This window comes from Phalangium opilio, unplaced genomic scaffold (genome assembly GCF_054372755.1).
Source record: "Phalangium opilio isolate 3A_F unplaced genomic scaffold, DU_Popi_V2 ptg000082l_1, whole genome shotgun sequence".
Lineage (NCBI taxonomy): Eukaryota > Metazoa > Arthropoda > Arachnida > Opiliones > Phalangiidae > Phalangium > Phalangium opilio.
The window spans coordinates 14,967,869-14,981,427 of NW_028324189.1; the positions used below are offsets into that span (position 1 = coordinate 14,967,869).

Sequence of the window (13,559 nt, forward strand, 5' to 3'; positions counted from 1 at the left end):
ACCTCACAACACCGCTCCCGGATGGGGTCGAACCACCAACCTATTGGTTCACAGCCGAACGCGCTAACCATTGCGCCACGGAAGCCCAAAAATTAAATGGTCGTCATTTATTGTGCAAAAACTTTGGCTTTCTACGTTACATTTGAGATCCCACAACACCGCTCCCGGATGGGCTCGAACCACCAACCTATTGGTTAACAGCCGAACGTGCTAACCATTGCGCCACGGAAGCCCAAAAATTAAATGGTCGTCAGGTATTGTGGAAAAACTTTGGCTTTCTACGTTACATTTGAGATCACACAACACCGCTCCCGGGTGGGCTCGAACCACCAACCTATTGGTTCACAGCCGAACGCGCTAACCATTGCGCCACGGAAGCCAAGAAATTAAAAGGTTGTCAGGTATTGTGGAAAAGTTTTGACTTTTCACGCTACTTCTGAGACCCCACAACACCTCTCTCGGGTGGGCTCGAACCACCAACCTTTTGAATAACAGCTGAGCGCGCTAACCATTGCGCCACGGAAGCCCAAAAATTAAATGTTCGTCAGGTATTGTGGAAAAACTCTGACATTTTACGTTACATCTGAGACGTCACAACACCGCTCCAGGGAGGGCTCAAACAAACAGTCTTCTGAATAGCAGCTGAACTTGCTAACCATTGCGCCACGCTAGCCCATAAATTAAATGGTCGTCAGGTATTGTGGAAAAACCTTGACTTTTTACGTTACATCTGAGACCTCACAACACCGCTCCCAGATGGGCTCGAACCACCAACCTTTCAGTCGGTTAACAGCCGAACGCGCTAACCATTTTGCCACGGAATCCCAAAAATTAAATGCTCATCAGGTATTATGTAAAAACCTTGACTTTTTACGTCACATCTGAGACCTCACAACACCGCTCCCGGATGGGGTCGAACCACCAACCTATTGGTTAACAGCCGAACGCGCTAACTATTGCGCCACGGAAGCCCAAAAATTAAATGGTCGTCAGGTATTGTGGAAAAACTTTGGCTTTCTACGTTACATTTGAGATCACACAACACCGCTCCCGGATGGGCTCGAACCACCAACCTATTGGTTAACAGCCGAACGCGCTAACCATAGATCCACGGAAGCTCAGAAATTAAATGGTTGTCAGGTATTGTGGAAAAACTTTGGCTTTCTACGTTACATTTGAGACCCCACAACACCTTTCCCGGGTTTGCTCGAACCATCAACCTTTCGATTAACAGCTGAACGCGCTAACCATTGCGCCACGGAAGCCCAAAAATTAAATGCTCGTCAGGTATTGTGTAAAAACCTTGACTTTTTACGTCACATCTGAGACCTCACAACACCGCTCCCGGATGGGCTCGAACCACCAACCTATTGGTTAACAGCCGAACGCGCTAACCATTGCGCCACGGAAGCCCAAAAGTTAAATGCTCGTCAGGTATTGTGTAAAAACCTTGACTTTTTACGTCAAATCTGAGACCTCACAACACCGCTCCCGGATGGGGTCGAACCACCAACCTATTGGTTCACAGCCGAACGCGCTAACCATTTCGCCACGGAAGCCCAAAAATTAAATGGTCGTCATTTATTGTGCAAAAACTTTGGCTTTCTACGTTACATTTGAGATCCCACAACACCGCTCCCGGATGGGCTCGAACCACCAACCTATTGGTTAACAGCCGAACGTGCTAACCATTGCGCCACGGAAGCCCAAAAATTAAATGGTCGTCAGGTATTGTGGAAAAACTTTGGCTTTCTACGTTACATTTGAGATCACACAACACCGCTCCCGGGTGGGCTCGAACCACCAACCTATTGGTTCACAGCCGAACGCGCTAACCATTGCGCCACGGAAGCCAAGAAATTAAAAGGTTGTCAGGTATTGTGGAAAAGTTTTGACTTTTCACGCTACGTCTGAGACCCCACAACACCTCTCTCGGGTGGGCTCGAACCACCAACCTTTTGAATAACAGCTGAGCGCGCTAACCATTGCGCCACGGAAGCCCAAAAATTAAATGTTCGTCAGATATTGTGGAAAAACTCTGACATTTTACGTTACATCTGAGACGTCACAACACCGCTCCAGGGAGGGCTCAAACAAACAGTCTTCTGAATAGCAGCTGAACTTGCTAACCATTGCGCCACGCTAGCCCATAAATTAAATGGTCGTCAGGTATTGTGGAAAAACCTTGACTTTTTACGTTACATCTGAGACCTCACAACACCGCTCCCAGATGGGCTCGAACCACCAACCTTTCAGTCGGTTAACAGCCGAACGCGCTAACCATTTTGCCACGGAATCCCAAAAATTAAATGCTCGTCAGGTATTGTGTAAAAACCTTGACTTTTTACGTCACATCTGAGACCTCACAACACCGCTCCCGGATGGGCTCGAACCACCAACCTATTGGTTAACAGCCGAACGCGCTAACCATTGAGCCACGGAAGCCCAAAAGTTAAATACTCGTCAGGTATTGTGTAAAAACCTTGACTTCTTACGTCACATCTAATACCTCACAACACCGCTCCCGGATGGGCTCGAACCACCAACCTATTGGTTAACAGCCGAACGCGCTAACCATTGCGCCACGGAAGCACAAAGGTTAAATGCTCGTCAGGTATTGTGTAAAAACCTTGACTTTTTACGTCACATCTGAGACCTCACAACACCGCTCCCGGATGGGCTCGAACCACCAACCTATTGGTTAACAGCCGAACGCGCTAACCATTGCGCCACGGAAGCCCAAAAGTTAAATGCTCATCAGGTATTATGTAAAAACCTTGACTTTTTACGTCACATCTGAGACCTCACAACACCGCTCCCGGATGGGGTCGAACCACCAACCTATTGGTTAACAGCCGAACGCGCTAACTATTGCGCCACGGAAGCCCAAAAATTAAATGGTCGTCAGGTATTGTGGAAAAACTTTGGCTTTCTACGTTACATTTGAGATCACACAACACCGCTCCCGGATGGGCTCGAACCACCAACCTATTGGTTAACAGCCGAACGCGCTAACCATAGATCCACGGAAGCTCAGAAATTAAATGGTTGTCAGGTATTGTGGAAAAACTTTGGCTTTCTACGTTACATTTGAGACCCCACAACACCTTTCCCGGGTTTGCTCGAACCATCAACCTTTCGATTAACAGCTGAACGCGCTAACCATTGCGCCACGGAAGCCCAAAAATTAAATGCTCGTCAGGTATTGTGTAAAAACCTTGACTTTTTACGTCACATCTGAGACCTCACAACACCGCTCCCGGATGGGCTCGAACCACCAACCTATTGGTTAACAGCCGAACGCGCTAACCATTGCGCCACGGAAGCCCAAAAGTTAAATGCTCGTCAGGTATTGTGTAAAAACCTTGACTTTTTACGTCAAATCTGAGACCTCACAACACCGCTCCCGGATGGGGTCGAACCACCAACCTATTGGTTCACAGCCGAACGCGCTAACCATTGCGCCACGGAAGCCCAAAAATTAAATGGTCGTCATTTATTGTGCAAAAACTTTGGCTTTCTACGTTACATTTGAGATCCCACAACACCGCTCCCGGATGGGCTCGAACCACCAACCTATTGGTTAACAGCCGAACGTGCTAACCATTGCGCCACGGAAGCCCAAAAATTAAATGGTCGTCAGGTATTGTGGAAAAACTTTGGCTTTCTACGTTACATTTGAGATCACACAACACCGCTCCCGGGTGGGCTCGAACCACCAACCTATTGGTTCACAGCCGAACGCGCTAACCATTGCGCCACGGAAGCCAAGAAATTAAAAGGTTGTCAGGTATTGTGGAAAAGTTTTGACTTTTCACGCTACTTCTGAGACCCCACAACACCTCTCTCGGGTGGGCTCGAACCACCAACCTTTTGAATAACAGCTGAGCGCGCTAACCATTGCGCCACGGAAGCCCAAAAATTAAATGTTCGTCAGGTATTGTGGAAAAACTCTGACATTTTACGTTACATCTGAGACGTCACAACACCGCTCCAGGGAGGGCTCAAACAAACAGTCTTCTGAATAGCAGCTGAACTTGCTAACCATTGCGCCACGCTAGCCCATAAATTAAATGGTCGTCAGGTATTGTGGAAAAACCTTGACTTTTTACGTTACATCTGAGACCTCACAACACCGCTCCCAGATGGGCTCGAACCACCAACCTTTCAGTCGGTTAACAGCCGAACGCGCTAACCATTTTGCCACGGAATCCCAAAAATTAAATGCTCATCAGGTATTATGTAAAAACCTTGACTTTTTACGTCACATCTGAGACCTCACAACACCGCTCCCGGATGGGGTCGAACCACCAACCTATTGGTTAACAGCCGAACGCGCTAACTATTGCGCCACGGAAGCCCAAAAATTAAATGGTCGTCAGGTATTGTGGAAAAACTTTGGCTTTCTACGTTACATTTGAGATCACACAACACCGCTCCCGGATGGGCTCGAACCACCAACCTATTGGTTAACAGCCGAACGCGCTAACCATAGATCCACGGAAGCTCAGAAATTAAATGGTTGTCAGGTATTGTGGAAAAACTTTGGCTTTCTACGTTACATTTGAGACCCCACAACACCTTTCCCGGGTTTGCTCGAACCATCAACCTTTCGATTAACAGCTGAACGCGCTAACCATTGCGCCACGGAAGCCCAAAAATTAAATGCTCGTCAGGTATTGTGTAAAAACCTTGACTTTTTACGTCACATCTGAGACCTCACAACACCGCTCCCGGATGGGCTCGAACCACCAACCTATTGGTTAACAGCCGAACGCGCTAACCATTGCGCCACGGAAGCCCAAAAGTTAAATGCTCGTCAGGTATTGTGTAAAAACCTTGACTTTTTACGTCAAATCTGAGACCTCACAACACCGCTCCCGGATGGGGTCGAACCACCAACCTATTGGTTCACAGCCGAACGCGCTAACCATTTCGCCACGGAAGCCCAAAAATTAAATGGTCGTCATTTATTGTGCAAAAACTTTGGCTTTCTACGTTACATTTGAGATCCCACAACACCGCTCCCGGATGGGCTCGAACCACCAACCTATTGGTTAACAGCCGAACGTGCTAACCATTGCGCCACGGAAGCCCAAAAATTAAATGGTCGTCAGGTATTGTGGAAAAACTTTGGCTTTCTACGTTACATTTGAGATCACACAACACCGCTCCCGGGTGGGCTCGAACCACCAACCTATTGGTTCACAGCCGAACGCGCTAACCATTGCGCCACGGAAGCCAAGAAATTAAAAGGTTGTCAGGTATTGTGGAAAAGTTTTGACTTTTCACGCTACGTCTGAGACCCCACAACACCTCTCTCGGGTGGGCTCGAACCACCAACCTTTTGAATAACAGCTGAGCGCGCTAACCATTGCGCCACGGAAGCCCAAAAATTAAATGTTCGTCAGATATTGTGGAAAAACTCTGACATTTTACGTTACATCTGAGACGTCACAACACCGCTCCAGGGAGGGCTCAAACAAACAGTCTTCTGAATAGCAGCTGAACTTGCTAACCATTGCGCCACGCTAGCCCATAAATTAAATGGTCGTCAGGTATTGTGGAAAAACCTTGACTTTTTACGTTACATCTGAGACCTCACAACACCGCTCCCAGATGGGCTCGAACCACCAACCTTTCAGTCGGTTAACAGCCGAACGCGCTAACCATTTTGCCACGGAATCCCAAAAATTAAATGCTCGTCAGGTATTGTGTAAAAACCTTGACTTTTTACGTCACATCTGAGACCTCACAACACCGCTCCCGGATGGGCTCGAACCACCAACCTATTGGTTAACAGCCGAACGCGCTAACCATTGAGCCACGGAAGCCCAAAAGTTAAATACTCGTCAGGTATTGTGTAAAAACCTTGACTTCTTACGTCACATCTGAGACCTCACAACACCGCTCCCGGATGGGCTCGAACCACCAACCTATTGGTTAACAGCCGAACGCGCTAACCATTGCGCCACGGAAGCACAAAGGTTAAATGCTCGTCAGGTATTGTGTAAAAACCTTGACTTTTTACGTCACATCTGAGACCTCACAACACCGCTCCCGGATGGGCTCGAACCACCAACCTATTGGTTAACAGCCGAACGCGCTAACCATTGCGCCACGGAAGCCCAAAAGTTAAATGCTCATCAGGTATTATGTAAAAACCTTGACTTTTTACGTCACATCTGAGACCTCACAACACCGCTCCCGGATGGGGTCGAACCACCAACCTATTGGTTAACAGCCGAACGCGCTAACTATTGCGCCACGGAAGCCCAAAAATTAAATGGTCGTCAGGTATTGTGGAAAAACTTTGGCTTTCTACGTTACATTTGAGATCACACAACACCGCTCCCGGATGGGCTCGAACCACCAACCTATTGGTTAACAGCCGAACGCGCTAACCATAGATCCACGGAAGCTCAGAAATTAAATGGTTGTCAGGTATTGTGGAAAAACTTTGGCTTTCTACGTTACATTTGAGACCCCACAACACCTTTCCCGGGTTTGCTCGAACCATCAACCTTTCGATTAACAGCTGAACGCGCTAACCATTGCGCCACGGAAGCCCAAAAATTAAATGCTCGTCAGGTATTGTGTAAAAACCTTGACTTTTTACGTCACATCTGAGACCTCACAACACCGCTCCCGGATGGGCTCGAACCACCAACCTATTGGTTAACAGCCGAACGCGCTAACCATTGCGCCACGGAAGCCCAAAAGTTAAATGCTCGTCAGGTATTGTGTAAAAACCTTGACTTTTTACGTCAAATCTGAGACCTCACAACACCGCTCCCGGATGGGGTCGAACCACCAACCTATTGGTTCACAGCCGAACGCGCTAACCATTGCGCCACGGAAGCCCAAAAATTAAATGGTCGTCATTTATTGTGCAAAAACTTTGGCTTTCTACGTTACATTTGAGATCCCACAACACCGCTCCCGGATGGGCTCGAACCACCAACCTATTGGTTAACAGCCGAACGTGCTAACCATTGCGCCACGGAAGCCCAAAAATTAAATGGTCGTCAGGTATTGTGGAAAAACTTTGGCTTTCTACGTTACATTTGAGATCACACAACACCGCTCCCGGGTGGGCTCGAACCACCAACCTATTGGTTCACAGCCGAACGCGCTAACCATTGCGCCACGGAAGCCAAGAAATTAAAAGGTTGTCAGGTATTGTGGAAAAGTTTTGACTTTTCACGCTACTTCTGAGACCCCACAACACCTCTCTCGGGTGGGCTCGAACCACCAACCTTTTGAATAACAGCTGAGCGCGCTAACCATTGCGCCACGGAAGCCCAAAAATTAAATGTTCGTCAGGTATTGTGGAAAAACTCTGACATTTTACGTTACATCTGAGACGTCACAACACCGCTCCAGGGAGGGCTCAAACAAACAGTCTTCTGAATAGCAGCTGAACTTGCTAACCATTGCGCCACGCTAGCCCATAAATTAAATGGTCGTCAGGTATTGTGGAAAAACCTTGACTTTTTACGTTACATCTGAGACCTCACAACACCGCTCCCAGATGGGCTCGAACCACCAACCTTTCAGTCGGTTAACAGCCGAACGCGCTAACCATTTTGCCACGGAATCCCAAAAATTAAATGCTCATCAGGTATTATGTAAAAACCTTGACTTTTTACGTCACATCTGAGACCTCACAACACCGCTCCCGGATGGGGTCGAACCACCAACCTATTGGTTAACAGCCGAACGCGCTAACTATTGCGCCACGGAAGCCCAAAAATTAAATGGTCGTCAGGTATTGTGGAAAAACTTTGGCTTTCTACGTTACATTTGAGATCACACAACACCGCTCCCGGATGGGCTCGAACCACCAACCTATTGGTTAACAGCCGAACGCGCTAACCATAGATCCACGGAAGCTCAGAAATTAAATGGTTGTCAGGTATTGTGGAAAAACTTTGGCTTTCTACGTTACATTTGAGACCCCACAACACCTTTCCCGGGTTTGCTCGAACCATCAACCTTTCGATTAACAGCTGAACGCGCTAACCATTGCGCCACGGAAGCCCAAAAATTAAATGCTCGTCAGGTATTGTGTAAAAACCTTGACTTTTTACGTCACATCTGAGACCTCACAACACCGCTCCCGGATGGGCTCGAACCACCAACCTATTGGTTAACAGCCGAACGCGCTAACCATTGCGCCACGGAAGCCCAAAAGTTAAATGCTCGTCAGGTATTGTGTAAAAACCTTGACTTTTTACGTCAAATCTGAGACCTCACAACACCGCTCCCGGATGGGGTCGAACCACCAACCTATTGGTTCACAGCCGAACGCGCTAACCATTTCGCCACGGAAGCCCAAAAATTAAATGGTCGTCATTTATTGTGCAAAAACTTTGGCTTTCTACGTTACATTTGAGATCCCACAACACCGCTCCCGGATGGGCTCGAACCACCAACCTATTGGTTAACAGCCGAACGTGCTAACCATTGCGCCACGGAAGCCCAAAAATTAAATGGTCGTCAGGTATTGTGGAAAAACTTTGGCTTTCTACGTTACATTTGAGATCACACAACACCACTCCCGGGTGGGCTCGAACCACCAACCTATTGGTTCACAGCCGAACGCGCTAACCATTGCGCCACGGAAGCCAAGAAATTAAAAGGTTGTCAGGTATTGTGGAAAAGTTTTGACTTTTCACGCTACTTCTGAGACCCCACAACACCTCTCTCGGGTGGGCTCGAACCACCAACCTTTTGAATAACAGCTGAGCGCGCTAACCATTGCGCCACGGAAGCCCAAAAATTAAATGTTCGTCAGGTATTGTGGAAAAACTCTGACATTTTACGTTACATCTGAGACGTCAAAACACCGCTCCAGGGAGGGCTCAAACAAACAGTCTTCTGAATAGCAGCTGAACTTGCTAACCATTGCGCCACGCTAGCCCATAAATTAAATGGTCGTCAGGTATTGTGGAAAAACCTTGACTTTTTACGTTACATCTGAGACCTCACAACACCGCTCCCAGATGGGCTCGAACCACCAACCTTTCAGTCGGTTAACAGCCGAACGCGCTAACCATTTTGCCACGGAATCCCAAAAATTAAATGCTCGTCAGGTATTGTGTAAAAACCTTGACTTTTTACGTCACATCTGAGACCTCACAACACCGCTCCCGGATGGGCTCGAACCACCAACCTATTGGTTAACAGCCGAACGCGCTAACCATTGCGCCACGGAAGCCCAAAAGTTAAATACTCGTCAGGTATTGTGTAAAAACCTTGACTTCTTACGTCACATCTGAGACCTCACAACACCGCTCCCGGATGGGCTCGAACCACCAACCTATTGGTTAACAGCCGAACGCGCTAACCATTGCGCCACGGAAGCACAAAAGTTAAATGCTCGTCAGGTATTGTGTAAAAACCTTGACTTTTTACGTCACATCTGAGACCTCACAACACCGCTCCCGGATGGGCTCGAACCACCAACCTATTGGTTAACAGCCGAACGCGCTAACCATTGCGCCACGGAAGCCCAAAAGTTAAATGCTCGTTAGGTATTGTGTAAAAACCTTGACTTTTTACGTCACATCTGAGACCTCACAACACCGCTCCCGGATGGGCTCGAACCAGCAACCTATTGGTTAACAGCCGAACGCGCTAACCATTGCGCCACGGAAGCCCAAAAGTTAAATGCTCGTCAGGTATTATGTAAAAACCTTGACTTTTTACGTCACATCTGAGACCTCACAACACCGCTCCCGGATGGGGTCGAACCACCAACCTATTGGTTAACAGCCGAACGCGCTAACTATTGCGCCACGGAAGCCCAAAAATTAAATGGTCGTCAGGTATTGTGGAAAAACTTTGGCTTTCTACGTTACATTTGAGATCACACAACACCGCTCCCGGATGGGCTCGAACCACCAACCTATTGGTTAACAGCCGAACGCGCTAACCATTGATCCACGGAAGCTCAGAAATTAAATGGTTGTCAGGTATTGTGGAAAAACTTTGGCTTTCTACGTTACATTTGAGACCCCACAACACCTTTCCCGGGTGGGCTCGAACCACCAACCTTTCGATTAACAGCTGAACGCGCTAACCATTGCGCCACGGAAGCCCAAAAATTAAATGCTCGTCAGGTATTGTGTAAAAACCTTGACTTTTTACGTCACATCTGAGACCTAACAACACCGCTCCCGGATGGGCTCGAACCACCAACCTATTGGTTAACAGCCGAACGCGCCAACCATTGCGCCACGGAAGCCCAAAAGTTAAATGCTCGTCAGGTATTGTGTAAAAACCTTGACTTTTTACGTCAAATCTGAGACCTCACAACACCGCTCCCGGATGGGCTCGAACCACCAACCTATTGGTTAACAGCCGAACGCGCTAACCATTGCGCCACAAAAGCCCAAAAGTTAAATGCTCGTTAGGTATTGTGTAAAAACCTTGACTTTTTACGTCACATCTGAGACCTCACAACACCGCTCCCGGATGGGTTCGAACCACCAACCTATTGGTTAACAGCCGAACGCGCTAACCATTGCGCCACGGAAGCCCAAAAGTTAAATGCTCGTCAGGTATTGTGTAAAAACCTTGACTTTTTACGTCACATCTGAGACCTCACAACACCGCTCCCGGATGGGCTCGAACCACCAACCTATTGGTTAACAGCCGAACGCGCTAACCATTGCGCCACAAAAGCCCAAAAGTTAAATGCTCGTTAGGTATTGTGTAAAAACCTTGACTTTTTACGTCACATCTGAGACCTCACAACACCGCTCCCGGATGGGTTCGAACCACCAACCTATTGGTTAACAGCCGAACGCGCTAACCATTGCGCCACGGAAGCCCAAAAGTTAAATGCTCGTCAGGTATTATGTAAAAACCTTGACTTTTTACGTCACATCTGAGACCTCACAACACCGCTCCCGGATGGGGTCGAACCACCAACCTATTGGTTAACAGCCGAACGCGCTAACTATTGCGCCACGGAAGCCCAAAAATTAAATGGTCGTCAGGTATTGTGGAAAAACTTTGGCTTTCTACGTTACATTTTAGATCACACAACACCGCTCCCGGATGGGCTCGAACCACCAACCTATTGGTTCACAGCCGAACGCGCTAACCATTGCGCCACGGAAGCCAAGAAATTAAAAGGTTGTCAGGTATTGTGGAAAAGTTTTGACTTTTCACGCTACGTCTGAGACCCCACAACACCTCTCTCGGGTGGGCTCGAACCACCAACCTTTTGAATAACAGCTGAGCGCGCTAACCATTGCGCCACGGAAGCCCAAAAATTAAATGTTCGTCAGGTATTGTGGAAAAACTCTGACATTTTACGTTACATCTGAGACGTCACAACACCGCTCCAGGGAGGGCTCAAACAAACAGTCTTCTGAATAGCAGCTGAACGCGCTAACCATTGCGCCACGCTAGCCCATAAATTAAATGGTCGTCAGGTATTGTGGAAAAACCTTGACTTTTTACGTTACATCTGAGACCTCACAACACCGCTCCCAGATGGGCTCGAACCACCAACCTATTGGTTAACAGCCGAACGCGCTAACCATTGCGCCACGGAAGCCCAAAAGTTAAATGCTCGTCAGGTATTGTGTAAAAGTCTTGACTTTTTACGTCAAATCTGAGACCTCACAACACCGCTCCCGGATGGGGTCGAACCACCAACCTATTGGTTCACAGCCGAACGCGCTAACCATTGCGCCACGAAAGCCCAAATATTAAATGGTCGTCATTTATTGTGCAAAAACTTTGGCTTTCTACGTTACATTTGAGATCCCACAACACCGCTCCCGGATGGGCTCGAACCACCAACCTATTGGTTAACAGCTGAGCGCGCTAACCATTGCGCCACGGAAGCCCAAAAATTAAATGTTCGTCAGGTATTGTGGAAAAACTCTGACATTTTACGTTACATCTGAGACGTCACAACACCGCTCCAGGGAGGGCTCAAACAAACAGTCTTCTGAATAGCAGCTGAACGCGCTAACCATTGCGCCACGCTAGCCCATAAATTAAATGGTCGTCAGGTATTGTGGAAAAACCTTGACTTTTTACGTTACATCTGAGACCTCACAACACCGCTCCCAGATGGGCTCGAACCACCAACCTTTCAGTCGGTTAACAGCCGAACGCGCTAACCATTGCGCCACGGAAGCCCAAATATTAAATGGTCGTCAGGTATTGTGGAAAAACCTTGACTTCTTACGTCACATCTGAGACCTCACAACACCGCTCCCGGGTGGGCTCGAACCTTCAACCTTTTGTATAACAGTTGAGCGCGCTAACCTTTGCGCCACGGAAGCCCAAAAATAAAATGTTCGTCAGGTATTGTGGAAAAACTTTGGCTTTACTTCACATCTGAGACGTCACAACACCGCTCCCGGGTGGGCTCGAACCACCAACCTATTGGTTCACAGCCGAACGCGCTAACCATTGCGCCACGGAAGCCAAGAAATTAAAAGGTTGTCAGGTATTGTGGAAAAGTTTTGACTTTTCACGCTACGTCTGAGACCCCACAACACCTCTCTCGGGTGGGCTCGAACCACCAACCTTTTGAATAACAGCTGAGCGCGCTAACCATTGCGCCACGGAAGCCCAAAAATTAAATGTTCGTCAGGTATTGTGGAAAAACTCTGACATTTTACGTTACATCTGACACTCACAACACCGCTCCAGGGAGGGCTCAAACAAACAGTCTTCTGAATAGCAGCTGAACGCGCGAACCATTGCGCCACGCTAGCCCATAAATTAAATGGTCGTCAGGTATTGTGGAAAAACCTTGACTTTTTACGTTACATCTGAGACCTCACAACACCGCTCCCAGATGGGCTCGAACCACCAACCTTTCAGTCGGTTAACAGCCGAACGCGCTAACCATTGCGCCACGGAAGCCCAAATATTAAATGGTCGTCAGGTATTGTGGAAAAACCTTGACTTCTTACGTCACATCTGAGACCTCACAACACCGCTCCCGGGTGGGCTCGAACCTTCAACCTTTTGTATAACAGTTGAGCGCGCTAACCATTGCGCCACGGAAGCCCAAAAACAAAATGTTCGTCAGGTATTGTGGAAAAACCTTGATTTTACTTCACATCTGAGACGTCACAACACCGCTCCCGGATGGGCTCGAACCACCAACCTATTGGTTAACAGCCGAACGCGCTAACCATTGAGCCACGGAAGCTCAGAAATTAAATCGTTGTCAGGTATTGTGGAAAAACCTTGATTTTTTACGTCACATCTGAGACGTCACAACACCGCTCCTGGATTGGCTCGAACCACCAACCTATTTGTTAACAGCCAAACGCGCTAACCATTGAGCCACGGAAGCCCAAAAGTTAAATGCTCGTCAGGTATTGTGTAAAAGTCTTGACTTTTTACGTCAAATCTGAGACCTCACAACACCGCTCCCGGATGGGGTCGAACCACCAACCTATTGGTTCACAGCCGAACGCGCTAACCATTGCGCCACGAAAGCCCAAATATTAAATGGTCGTCATTTATTGTGCAAAAACTTTGGCTTTCTACGTTACATTTGAGATCCCACA

The 13,559-nt window shown here is 47.8% G+C and overlaps 13 non-coding genes across 13 annotated transcripts; all 13 read right to left on the bottom strand.

Annotated features, from left to right (window-relative positions):
- Positions 1–12: 12 nt before the first annotated feature.
- Positions 13–85, bottom strand: TRNAH-GUG (transfer RNA histidin (anticodon GUG)). Its single transcript has one exon. It is a non-coding gene; the product is annotated as a tRNA-His (tRNA).
- Positions 86–306: 221 nt separating this feature from the next.
- Positions 307–379, bottom strand: TRNAH-GUG (transfer RNA histidin (anticodon GUG)). The gene has a single exon. It is a non-coding gene; the product is annotated as a tRNA-His (tRNA).
- A 1,401-nt stretch (positions 380–1,780) lies between these two features.
- Positions 1,781–1,853, bottom strand: TRNAH-GUG (transfer RNA histidin (anticodon GUG)). Its single transcript has one exon. It is a non-coding gene; the product is annotated as a tRNA-His (tRNA).
- A 1,548-nt stretch (positions 1,854–3,401) lies between these two features.
- Positions 3,402–3,474, bottom strand: TRNAH-GUG (transfer RNA histidin (anticodon GUG)). The gene has a single exon. It is a non-coding gene; the product is annotated as a tRNA-His (tRNA).
- A 221-nt stretch (positions 3,475–3,695) lies between these two features.
- TRNAH-GUG (transfer RNA histidin (anticodon GUG)) lies at positions 3,696–3,768 on the bottom strand. Its single transcript has one exon. It is a non-coding gene; the product is annotated as a tRNA-His (tRNA).
- A 1,401-nt stretch (positions 3,769–5,169) lies between these two features.
- On the bottom strand, positions 5,170–5,242 carry TRNAH-GUG (transfer RNA histidin (anticodon GUG)). Its single transcript has one exon. It is a non-coding gene; the product is annotated as a tRNA-His (tRNA).
- A 1,548-nt stretch (positions 5,243–6,790) lies between these two features.
- TRNAH-GUG (transfer RNA histidin (anticodon GUG)) lies at positions 6,791–6,863 on the bottom strand. Its single transcript has one exon. It is a non-coding gene; the product is annotated as a tRNA-His (tRNA).
- A 221-nt stretch (positions 6,864–7,084) lies between these two features.
- Positions 7,085–7,157, bottom strand: TRNAH-GUG (transfer RNA histidin (anticodon GUG)). Its single transcript has one exon. It is a non-coding gene; the product is annotated as a tRNA-His (tRNA).
- A 1,401-nt stretch (positions 7,158–8,558) lies between these two features.
- On the bottom strand, positions 8,559–8,631 carry TRNAH-GUG (transfer RNA histidin (anticodon GUG)). Its single transcript has one exon. It is a non-coding gene; the product is annotated as a tRNA-His (tRNA).
- A 2,430-nt stretch (positions 8,632–11,061) lies between these two features.
- TRNAH-GUG (transfer RNA histidin (anticodon GUG)) lies at positions 11,062–11,134 on the bottom strand. The gene has a single exon. It is a non-coding gene; the product is annotated as a tRNA-His (tRNA).
- Positions 11,135–11,649: 515 nt separating this feature from the next.
- Positions 11,650–11,722, bottom strand: TRNAH-GUG (transfer RNA histidin (anticodon GUG)). Its single transcript has one exon. It is a non-coding gene; the product is annotated as a tRNA-His (tRNA).
- A 664-nt stretch (positions 11,723–12,386) lies between these two features.
- On the bottom strand, positions 12,387–12,459 carry TRNAH-GUG (transfer RNA histidin (anticodon GUG)). Its single transcript has one exon. It is a non-coding gene; the product is annotated as a tRNA-His (tRNA).
- Positions 12,460–13,416: 957 nt separating this feature from the next.
- Positions 13,417–13,489, bottom strand: TRNAH-GUG (transfer RNA histidin (anticodon GUG)). The gene has a single exon. It is a non-coding gene; the product is annotated as a tRNA-His (tRNA).
- Positions 13,490–13,559: the final 70 nt, after the last annotated feature.